This window comes from Elephas maximus, chromosome 3 (assembly GCF_024166365.1).
Source record: "Elephas maximus indicus isolate mEleMax1 chromosome 3, mEleMax1 primary haplotype, whole genome shotgun sequence".
In the NCBI taxonomy this organism is placed as follows: Eukaryota; Metazoa; Chordata; class Mammalia; order Proboscidea; family Elephantidae; genus Elephas; species Elephas maximus.
The window spans coordinates 83,698,096-83,708,655 of record NC_064821.1 but is presented as its reverse complement, the minus strand read 5'-3'; the positions used below and the strand labels follow the sequence as shown (position 1 = coordinate 83,708,655).

General features: G+C 44.6%; 1 long non-coding RNA gene across 3 annotated transcripts in view; it reads left to right on the top strand.

The window, feature by feature from the left end:
- The first annotated feature begins 2,142 nt into the window (after positions 1–2,142).
- The window catches only part of LOC126072968 (uncharacterized), a 318,089-nt gene continuing 309,671 nt past the window's right edge, over positions 2,143–10,560 (top strand). For all 3 annotated transcript variants that reach the window (XR_007516623.1, XR_007516624.1, XR_007516622.1), the window contains exon 1: positions 2,143–3,667. This is a non-coding gene — a long non-coding RNA (uncharacterized LOC126072968). The remainder of the gene's footprint in view (positions 3,668–10,560) is intronic.

Genomic DNA, 10,560 nt, shown 5'->3' with positions numbered 1-10,560 from the left:
TGCAGAATCACCAGCTTATAAGCACTAATCAGCTTTTCCTCTTCCACATCCCATCTACTGTGTATCTTCCCCGTATTCTTCAAAGTGTCTGCTTTATTGATGGCCTCTTTCCCTGGCTCCCAGGATTGCCACTGATGTTTTTGGTCATGTGAATGGCTTTTTGGGAAAAGTAGGAGTGGGTAAATGGATGAGCCCAAATTACCATTCCTGAAACCACATGCCCCAGCATGGACACGGTAGAGTGGATTGACGCATGAATTGGATGGTTGGACCAAATGACCTCACACCTTCATCTAACTCTGGAGTTTATACTTTTATTTAAAGCTTAACGAATAAAGCAGCAAAATTAAAGGGCTGAGAAACAGTTTTTACAAAAAAGTCTGGGGAGATAGGGTTTAATTTAGCCTGGAGAACAGAAACAGGTGAGACTTAGAATCTTAAATGGTGAGACGCACTAAACCTGCTGAAGATGTGGCAGGAGGGAATAAGCTTAAATTACAGCTGAAGTGATTCAGGTTGGTGACTACAAAGACCATACAACTCTTAAAAAGTGTGGCTTCATAATGCATTGCAAAGCCAGGTTAAGAAGCCTCCTTTTCTGGTGAGTTTTCTAGAGGGTTGAGAGCTGTTCTGTTCAGAGGTAAGAAGATGGACTGAGTCACCTTCTGAATTCCCTGACAGGTTTGTAATATTATAGTCATACCTGAGTGCACATGATGTTAGATGGGGAATAAACCACAGCAGTGTTCCATGGGGAACAAAATCTTGTTTTCATTGCCTTACTAATAATACACATATATACATATATGTGTGTGTGTATACACACACACACACATATATATAGAAGCCCTGGTGGCATAGTGCTTAAGACCTATGGCTGCTAACCAAAAGGTCGGCAGTTCAAATCCATCAGGCACTCCTTGGAAACCCTATGGGGGCATTTGTACTGTGTTCTATAGGGTCACTATGAGTTGAATATATATATATATGTACACACCTGAACATATATATATATGAACAACTATATATAGAAAATATATATTTGTTGTCGTTAGGTACCATTGAGTCAGTTCTGACTCACAGCAACCCTATGCATGACAGAACACTGCTTGGTTCTGCTCCATCCTCACAGTTGTTGCTATGATTGAGCCCACTGTTGCAGCGACTGTGTCAGTCCATCTCATCGAGGGTCTTTCTCTTTTTCACTGACCCTCTGCTTTACCAAGCATGATGTCCTTCTCCAGGAACTGGTCCCTCCGGATAACATGTCCAAAGTATATGAGACTGGCCATCCTCATTTCTAAGGAGCATTGTGGCTGTACTTCTTCTAAGACAGATTTATTCATTCTTCTGGAAGCCTGTGGTATATTCAATATTCTTCACCAACACCATAATTCAAAGGCATCTCTCTATGTATATATATATATATATACACATACATATATGTATATATTTAATATCAGAGAATTTTTTTTTGCAGGAACACTTTCACCAAATCTTTAAAATCAATTGGTGACGTCTTTGGTTTCTTCTCAAACATGCTGGGAAGAACAGGAATTTCGGCAGTTCCTTCTAGTACTGCATTTGGAGGAGGCTCTAGCTCTTGGCCTCGCTGGAGACAGCCTTCATTCACATCCTGTTGCAGTCCCCCTCCCCCGGAGCAGGGAGAAAGCATGGGAGCTGGATCTGGGAGAAGAGTGACAGATTCCCTGTGGGAGGTCTGCACCTTGTCACAGAGCCTTCTGGGCTCAGGTCTGTGGTGGCTGAGGGAGAGCCAGCTCCAAAGCTGTGTGGTTGGTGGCATTTCCGGCTGCCAGTGCCCAGCCAATCACTGACAGGCCCAGGCAGCTAGGGCGATGACACATGAAATATGATAATTTTCTGCTAAAGAGCACTGGAAGAGGGGAGGGAAGGAGAAAGTGTGTGTGTGTGTGTGTGTGTGTGAGAGAGAGAGAGAGATAGCGAGTGTGTGGCTGCAAAGAGGTGGGAAGGTGACAGTGCATCCCTTGGCTTCAGTGGTTTGCAGGACTAGGCAAGGGGAGGATGGGCTCTGATGCTAGCTAGGGCTAGAGAAACTTCCACCTGGGAGTGGCTGTAGGAATACCAGTGTTGCTCCTCAGGTAAGCTGCCGCTGCCACTGCCGCTGCTGCTGCTACTGCTGCTGGGTGGGAACCAGCAAAGGAGCTGGCTGCTCCATTCTGAAGCTCCTGGGCTCCTGGGTGAAAAAGAAACTGTAGAAGGCATTTTCTTTCCTTTCAAACCTAAGTAAGGTTGGGAGATTTTGTTTCTTCTCAGTGCTGCCTCTTTGAAAGCGAAAATAATACTGGAATAAACACCATCTTTTTTAGGTGGCTAAAGTACTTGGATTGGGGAATATAATTTTTTTTTTTTTTTTTGGTAATCTCACCAAGGGTTGTTTATAACCTGTCATTCCATTTTTCTGCCTCCATGCTCAACCCAGCTCTTAAAAAAAGTTAAAACAAAAACAAACAACAACAAAAAACCTTCTCTAAGAAAATCTTGAAGAAGGGGCCTAGTCTGTATCTTAAAAACTAAAGTTTGGGGTGGCGGTTTTAATTCCAAGTTCTGGTTGAAAAAAATATGTTTTGGAACAAGACCTGGTCCTAGATTACATTATAGTTTAGAAATTGTGATACGATTATTTTAATGCACCTGAGCCTGGAGGGCAGGACAGGGCAAGGAGTGTCCTGTGGTTAACGGTGAGGTGACAGAGGTCCCCACTTCCTCCTGCCACTTGTGCAGGCTTCCTGGTCCTTCATCAGCAGTTAGGGACTGGTGAGGGGTGGCACCCTGACAAGAGCCCCTGCATTGTCTGACGCTGTGAATTTGTGTCTTTAGAAGTGAAAGATCCTAGTGTTTACATAACATGCTGATTAGTCACTGAGTCGCCCATCATCGCTGCAATAATCATGTGTGCCTAGTTTTACACCTTGCCTTCTCTCTTCGTCTCTCTCTTTCTCTATGCACGTATAAAAACATTTTTAAGGCGCTGGTAAATCATTATCACTGCATGCGAGCCTGCAGTGGGACTGGCTTCCTGGACACGGAGCGACAGCTATTCAGAAGTGATAATTGGTGTACTGTATCTTTAAAAGGTTAAAACCCCTTTCAAAAAAAAAAAAAAAAAAAAAAGGCCTGGACTACTAGTGGAAAAGACAAGAGAGGCATGGGTTGGCTCTAGACTCAGAAAACAGCGCTGATCAGATTCTGTGTCTGCAGGCTGAATTTATTCCGTGTTTTTCAGCAGCAGGAATTCAAGAGGGATGCTTCTGTTTGGGTTTCTGATCGTGATTTATATTTATTCAGAGGAATAGCAGAGGGTGGATCTGTTCCCGGCGCGAGGGAGCATGCTCACAACCAGCCGACTCTCCCATTATCCAACTGCCTAGTTTTGGTGCTTCAATGTACATGTATATTCAGTGTGCATATGTGTGTATACAAACACGCATGCCTACCTGGATGGACTTATGCACGCACAGGTTATTTTTTAAGGAAAATTCTTTCAATAAGGTCTTTACCCCTTACTTGAAACAGGTGTTCATGAAAAAAATGTACAAAATCCTGCCGGGCCGGAATAATTCATGAAGAAGGGGCTGGATCCGTGGGTCAGAGAACACAGGACCACTTTGCCATCCCAAGGCAGAAGGTAGGGACTCTGGATTTTTATTCGGCGGATGGATTCCTTTCGCTTTATTTATGTTTTTTTTTTTTTTTTCTGCCTGCTGCCACGGGGAGATGGAATAGCGAGCTGCGATTCCATTTTGTTGTTGCCTCGCATAGGCAAGGTGTCAGGTTGCAGAGGAGCCGACCTGCTCTGCGGGGCCGACCGGGTGGGCAGCCGTGTTGTCTCGGGTCCCCTCGGGGGGCTGAGCTCCCACCTCGGCCTGGTGATGGGGGAGCGGCGGGAGCCTCAAGTAACCTCGGCGCGTCAATCACCGGCGGTGGCGGTGGTGGCGGCGGCGGCGGCGGCGGGGCAGTAACCCTGCGCGCGCCGATCGCTCGCTGCTCGCTCGCAGCCGCTCAGCTCGACACCGGCGCACTGTCGCCAGGGCTCTGTAATGAGCCTCAGCTGTTGGACAAATGGATTGCCTCCTGGCAGCACCTGCATTTTCTTCTACTGCCCTGGCTGCTGCTTGGGGGTTGTTCAGGCGGACTCGAGTGGTATCTGTTGCCTGGTTGGTTGAGAATGACATTCCGGTGATACTGGGTGCCAAGAGAGGATGGAGATCTTACCCCCTCCACCCCCCTTAACCCTAGCCCTCTAAAAAACGTTCTCAAAGCAAAATCATCCTCTTTCGCCCCAAACCCCAAACTCCTATAATGTTGAGGTATTCTTACCTCTTCCAAGTTATGCCCAACATTTTACCATCTTTTAAATTAGAAGCACTGTTGGTGTTGAAAGGCCGCTGATGAGATCGCAGCGGCGGTCTGAGGATTCCTGACTGTGCAGACACCTGAGCACAGGTAGACTTGGGCAGGAGAAGCGTTGTACAGGAACGCCCAGAGCAGCGATGGTTTAGTTTAATGCGGATGCTTTGATGCACAATGCAGACCAGGACTACTTCTGTGGCTGGGCCCTGCCTTGAACTTGGGGGGTAGTGGTTGCCGCAGGAGGGTCTGCTGGGGCTGGCGGCTGGGCGAGCGACACCGTGGTCCTCTTCCTGGTGCACACCCTGGATTTTCTGACAGCCCTTGGTATTTGTGGCTGAAGCAGCCAGGAGGGCCCCTAGCCTCATCTTGTGGTGCAGTTTTGCTTAAACAGGCTTGTGTTCTCCGAATATTAGTGGGGGTGGGGCAGGGAAAGGGAGTGAGGTGTGCACTAAGCTGATCTCTATGAAATGTTCCCCAAACTTTGCGTGATTATGTAACCCCAGCTAATGATCAGAGTGTGGGCCCAAGCAGCCCCCCTGCATCTCCCAGTCCTCTGCGCTCCCCCAGACTTAAGAAGTTGAGTCCTATAGTTGTTGAAGATGTCTTTATGTAATTAAGCGTGTGCTGGGGGCAGGGAGAGTCTGAGGAAAAGGAAGAATAATTTGAATAACTTGACAGTGAAGAACATAGGGTCAAAGACCATGGCCATACCATTGGCTTTGGGCTGGTGTTGGTCTGGCCATCCTCCCACATCTCTTTCAGCCAGTTGTTGCCTCTCTGAACTTTCATTTGATAACTTCACCCCTCTTGGGCCCTGGAGAGGGTTGGAATCACACCTGCAGGGCCCCCAGGTTCCTAACTCTACCCTAAACACAAATCCTGAATCCAGCGTGACCTTCTGTGCTCACCTGTTTTGGGCACCAGCTGTTTTTCATGCTGCCCACCTTGGGGGTTAGGTGTGGGGCAGAGTTTCTGCTGCACCAGAGTTTGGGTTTTGCTCTGGCTTGGGCTGTAGCGTGGGGCTGAGGAGCAGATTTCTGATGCTGGCTGAGCTGTCTGACATATGCTCTTTAAAGCTGTGATGACTTGCAAGGGCTGGAGGCCCTTTATAGACTTGCACTAAAATTTTGTGGGGATTTTTGCAAGGTAGGAGAACAGCTGTCCCACTGAGATATCTGCAGGGAGGAGGGAAAGGTGTGTATAACACATAGCTCTTTCTCCTTCCTCCCCACTCTGTTTAGCTAAGGCACCCACAGGACACAGAATGGTTTACACTGGCCCTCCTATCACACCCCTTAAGGCTTCGACCTAAGGCTGCTGGGTAGACTTGTTAATTTGGTGGTGAGGTCTGGCCCCTTAAGGCTAAGATTGTTTTGTTTTTCACTTAATAACCCAGTGGGCTTGCTCTAAGGGCCTGCTCTTAATGTGTATTCTGTGGTAGTGGATCAAGATGCGCTCAACTGGCACTGTTGCTGAATGTCTCTGGCTGTTCTGTTTTAGTGGTGGCTACCCTTCTTGGACTAGAGAAGTGTGTGCCACCTTTGGCTTCTTGCCAAGTGAGCCATTGAGGCATTTAGTGTGTGAAAGGTACAGGCAGAAACAAGACACATTTAGCCTTAAGTCCTGGCAGATTCCAGCACCTGACTTGATGGGAGATAATGTGAAGGAAGCTGTGTGACAACTGGATAGCTTGTCACTTGTCTCTCTTTCCTTGCTCTATGAGTTCCCTGATGTCTTTTGGGTTCTTTTCTGCCCTCCGTGCTGCCCACTGAGGAGGCCCTGACATGCCATCCTTCATTTCATCTCCTGAAGAGCCAAAGCAAGTTTACAAATCTATGGATGCACCGGGCATGCAGGGAGGAAATCCAGGCTACATGAACAGGCAAATACACTGGCATTTCAGGCCAGACTTGGCAGGAGCCCTTGAGCTATCTGTTTTTCATCTGTAAAATAGCCTTAGCAAGCCCACTGAGGTATTTGGGAAGAAAATGAGAGAGGGTGGAAAGTAGCATGTGGTCTGTGATTGATGGGCATTAAGGTAATATCACAACAATCTGACCTCACAGTTTCACTGACCCAGTTGGGATCTAAGACGTAAGGCCAAGAGATGTCAGGAGTCCATGAGCTACATACAGGTCAAGTATTTCGATCATCAGAGAAGATTTTAGACCCCCTTTCAGAACTCTTTATTAATACTTAAGTTCCAAAAAATCTGGATGATTAGTTTGCCAAATTCACTTGGAAAGTTGGAGATTGATAAAGTACTGTACAAAGGTTATTAATGTTCTTTTATCAAACATTAGTAAAAAGTAATAGCAATGTAAGAAGCAGAGAATCTAAAAACAAAATAAACTAAAATAAAAAAGGCACAAGGATTCAAAGCATAGAATTCTAGAACTATTTAAATTAAGTATTTAGTGTAAGTAATTTAGTGGAATTTTTTATGTTCTGATGAGTCTTCAGGACTGTTTTGTAACTGATGCTTGCAATGACCTGAACATGGTGAATATAAGTTAATGTCACTGAACTGTACTTGTGAAGAATGTTGAAATGGCAAATGTTTTGTTCCATATATATTTACCGCAATAAAAAAGGAGCAGCTTAATTTACATTTTGTGTGTCCAATTTAAGAAGGCACGAGAATTTGAAGTACACCCCAAATGATTATCGTAGCATAATGCTTAAGGAAAAACCATAGCTATCCAGAATAATGGTACCCCCAAGGTTTCTGGACAGCCAGGAGTTTACTGATCAAAATTATATTACAACTATAAAGCACTCCTATTGAAGTTAATAGAGAACTTTACGATCTTTTGCTCAGATTTCAGTGGGAACTGTTATGCTGTTATTAGTGTCTATGTTCTAACATTTGATGCTACAGAAAATATTAAGAAGAAAAGGTGCAAACCTCAACCTGTCTTGTTGCAACAGGGAGACACACGTAGAGCCTTCCAACTTGGTAACTTTAATGGTGGAGTTGGAAGAAGCCTGATGATGAAAAAGACAGAGAAGGAGAGGTCGGCCCTAATGGCATCTATTTCTTATGTCAGTGCAGGGAATGTGGACTCACCAGTGTGTTCCCCTGTCAGAAGAACGAGTTCAGGATGTCATGGCAACACCCTCATGCTAAGCAATGGTGTTTACTCAATCAGACATTGTGCTCAAGACTGGAAGGATGTTTGAGTTACGCAAGCCATGCTAAGCTTGACCTGACCTTCTGCTGTTGTGCTCAGTTACAGTTTGCTCCCAACAAAGGCAACAAGAAAAACAAGAGTAGAGGAAAATGAAAGCTGACAAATTTTAACGAGTATTTTAAAATTGAACCCACAGTGTAGAGAAAATGCGAAGGCCTAATGAAAAGTAATAGAAGAATATTGTTTAGTTTTTAGAGGCACATACATTCGGTGTTTCGGTAACTTCTTTGAAGGAATTCTTAAACTTGCTGAGAGAAACTGTCCATAATAGGTCATTGAATATGATCAGAAATGCTCAGAACTGTCCAAAGATTTCATGTGTATAAGCAAAGGGATATTGATGTAATAAGAGGAAGAAAACGAAGTTCACTGAAATGCAGGGGTTTGAAAGGCAGAGGAGGTCGGGGTTGGCTGTAGGAGGTAACTGAAGCACACCCTCCAGAGGCAGCCCTATTGAGAGAGTCACATTTAGGAATATGTGGTTGGAAGGCAGGACAGCAAGGGCTGTAGAGCCAGCTAGAGGATGGAAGTCATGAGCACACGAGTGCTAGGACTCCTGTCCTCATTGCTAAGCATTAAATAATGCCACACGTAATTGGACTTCTCGTGGAAAGAGAAGAATCATGGCGCTTTACATATGGATGCCCGCTGGAGATGAACTGAGAGTGCCTCTCAGATTTAGGGAGCGAAGCCAGGGAGAAACATGGGGAAGTTAGTCTCATAGGGAAGTTGGTTAGACTTTCAGGAGTCTCAAGAATCTTGGGGAATTCTCTGAGCATCCATGCACCCTTGAGTAGGGACTCCAGGGCCAAGTTTTTAAAAATGAGTAACAGTACATATGACTGAGATCCAGCAAAAAGCTGATAAATAGTAGAAAGAGATGGAAAAAAGTAAAAACAATATTTTAAATACATGATATTCTCTGCTGAGTCTCTGTCACCAAAGTGAGTCTTTTCAGTCATTCCTGGGACTTGCAGGTTCAGCATTAGATGCTGAAGATATCTTAAGATCAGAGGAGCCCTGATAAAAATGAACTGATTTAATTTTAATAGAAAGGGAATTTTGAAAATCTCATCAATCAAGATTCAGTACAGCAGACCCTTGCTTGACATTCCCAGTGAATACATTCCAAGCTGCCGGCAAATCCCCAGATTTACAGACGCAGAATTTTTTGCATCAATCCTCGGTTTTCTTTTGAGCTACATTTCAGTCCAGACAAGAGAGGTCCTTGTGATTATTCACAGGCCACCAATCATCGGCCTTTTTAACTGGCACTCAAAGAAATAAAGTTTTTCTTTCTTCTGGAGAGTTGCTATTTCCCCGATAATACCTTGGGATGGTGATGCTGGTTGATCGACAAGGCTCCCTCTCTAACTAAATAACTCGTTCTTGCACTCCGGCTTTGCAACATACAGTTCACATTTGTGCTTCATAAAAAAGGACAAATTGCCACATGGCATGGCTATTAGGGGGTCGTTCACAAATTACTGAAAAAGTGAACGTAGAATCTTCAAATTCCAAGCATCTGCTGTGGTTGCTGAAAAAAAATTGCACACGTGTGCATTCCCCTCTCCCCTCGACCCTCGATATACGCATAATATACTTTTAGAAACTTTTCCTGACTGTCAGCAAATCTTGACGATGGAAATTGGGCCGTCGCACAGATGAAGTGTACGGTAAAGAACTGAAAATGATAGCATCGCTGTTGAAGTCTAGGCAATGTAGTCATGTGCTCCATGTCCTCAACTTAAAGATTTCAAAATAAGGGAAGATTCCAGGAGATTTAAACAAAACAAAACACAGTGATTATGAATGTATTAACTAAAGGAGCGAGAGCAGAATGCACTGTGGAGTTTGGATCTTGGGGCACCTCCCTGGAGAGATCCTTGCGCGAATGTTTCTAGAGTGATCTGGAGAGAAGCTCTTAGAATTTTAAGTGGGTTTAAGAGCTCCACCATTACAAGTGAGATCGTCTTTACGCAGCAACTAGACAATGTATGGTAGGAACCACAATTTGATACGAGAGTTTCTTACTAATTTTTATGACCTTTTACAATAATTTAATGACATATCTACTAGATACAAAGGAACGCTTGTAACTGTATGTAAAGGTAAAAAGAATAAGAATACAGCCAACACCCATGTATTCACCCATCAATTTAAGGAAAGGAACTCTGCTTTTACCTTTGAAGTCCCCTGTGTCCTCCTCTCAGTACCATTCATTTCCTCCCTTCTCAGGGATAACCATTTCCTTTAAATTTCTACCGTTTCCCCATGCCTTTCTTTCTTGTCTTTACCTTCCCATATTTGTATCCCTAAATAATATATTTAGTTGTACACGCTTGTGAACTTCGTGTAAGCTGAATCATACTGTTTGTTTTCATCTGTTCTTATGCTCAAGGAGTCCTGGTGGCGCAATGACTAAGCGCTCAACTGCTAACCTAAAGGTCTGCGGTTCCAAGCCACCAGGTGCTCCGCAGGAGAAAGATGTGGCAGTCTGCTTCTGTAAAGATGGCAGCCTTGGAAATCCTATGCGGGCAGTTCTGCTGAGTCCTGTAGGTCTGCTATGAGCTGGGATGGACTTGAAGGCAATGGGTTTGGTTTTGGTGTTATTCTTCTGCGCATATTTATACCACGCACGATAGTAAGGCCGCACTGGTTGATAAGCAGCTGAAATATTTCCATATCGATTGGTAATATTGCTGCTTGCCTGAGTCCCTTGAGTGTCCCCGTGGTACTTCTTCAAGTCCTTCCCTACTTCCTAAAGGGATTACACTTGGCACTTTAGGGGAGTGTTGAGACCCAGCTCCAGCACTATGACTGGGGTCCCTTCTGAGTGGTCAGTCCCTGCGCCAACCGGTTGTTACGTTTCATGCCTGAATTCATTTATGTCAAGTGTAGCTGAAATTTTTTCATTTGCTTCATTTCGTTTTCATTTTGAGTGAATATATTACAGTTTATATATCTATTTTAT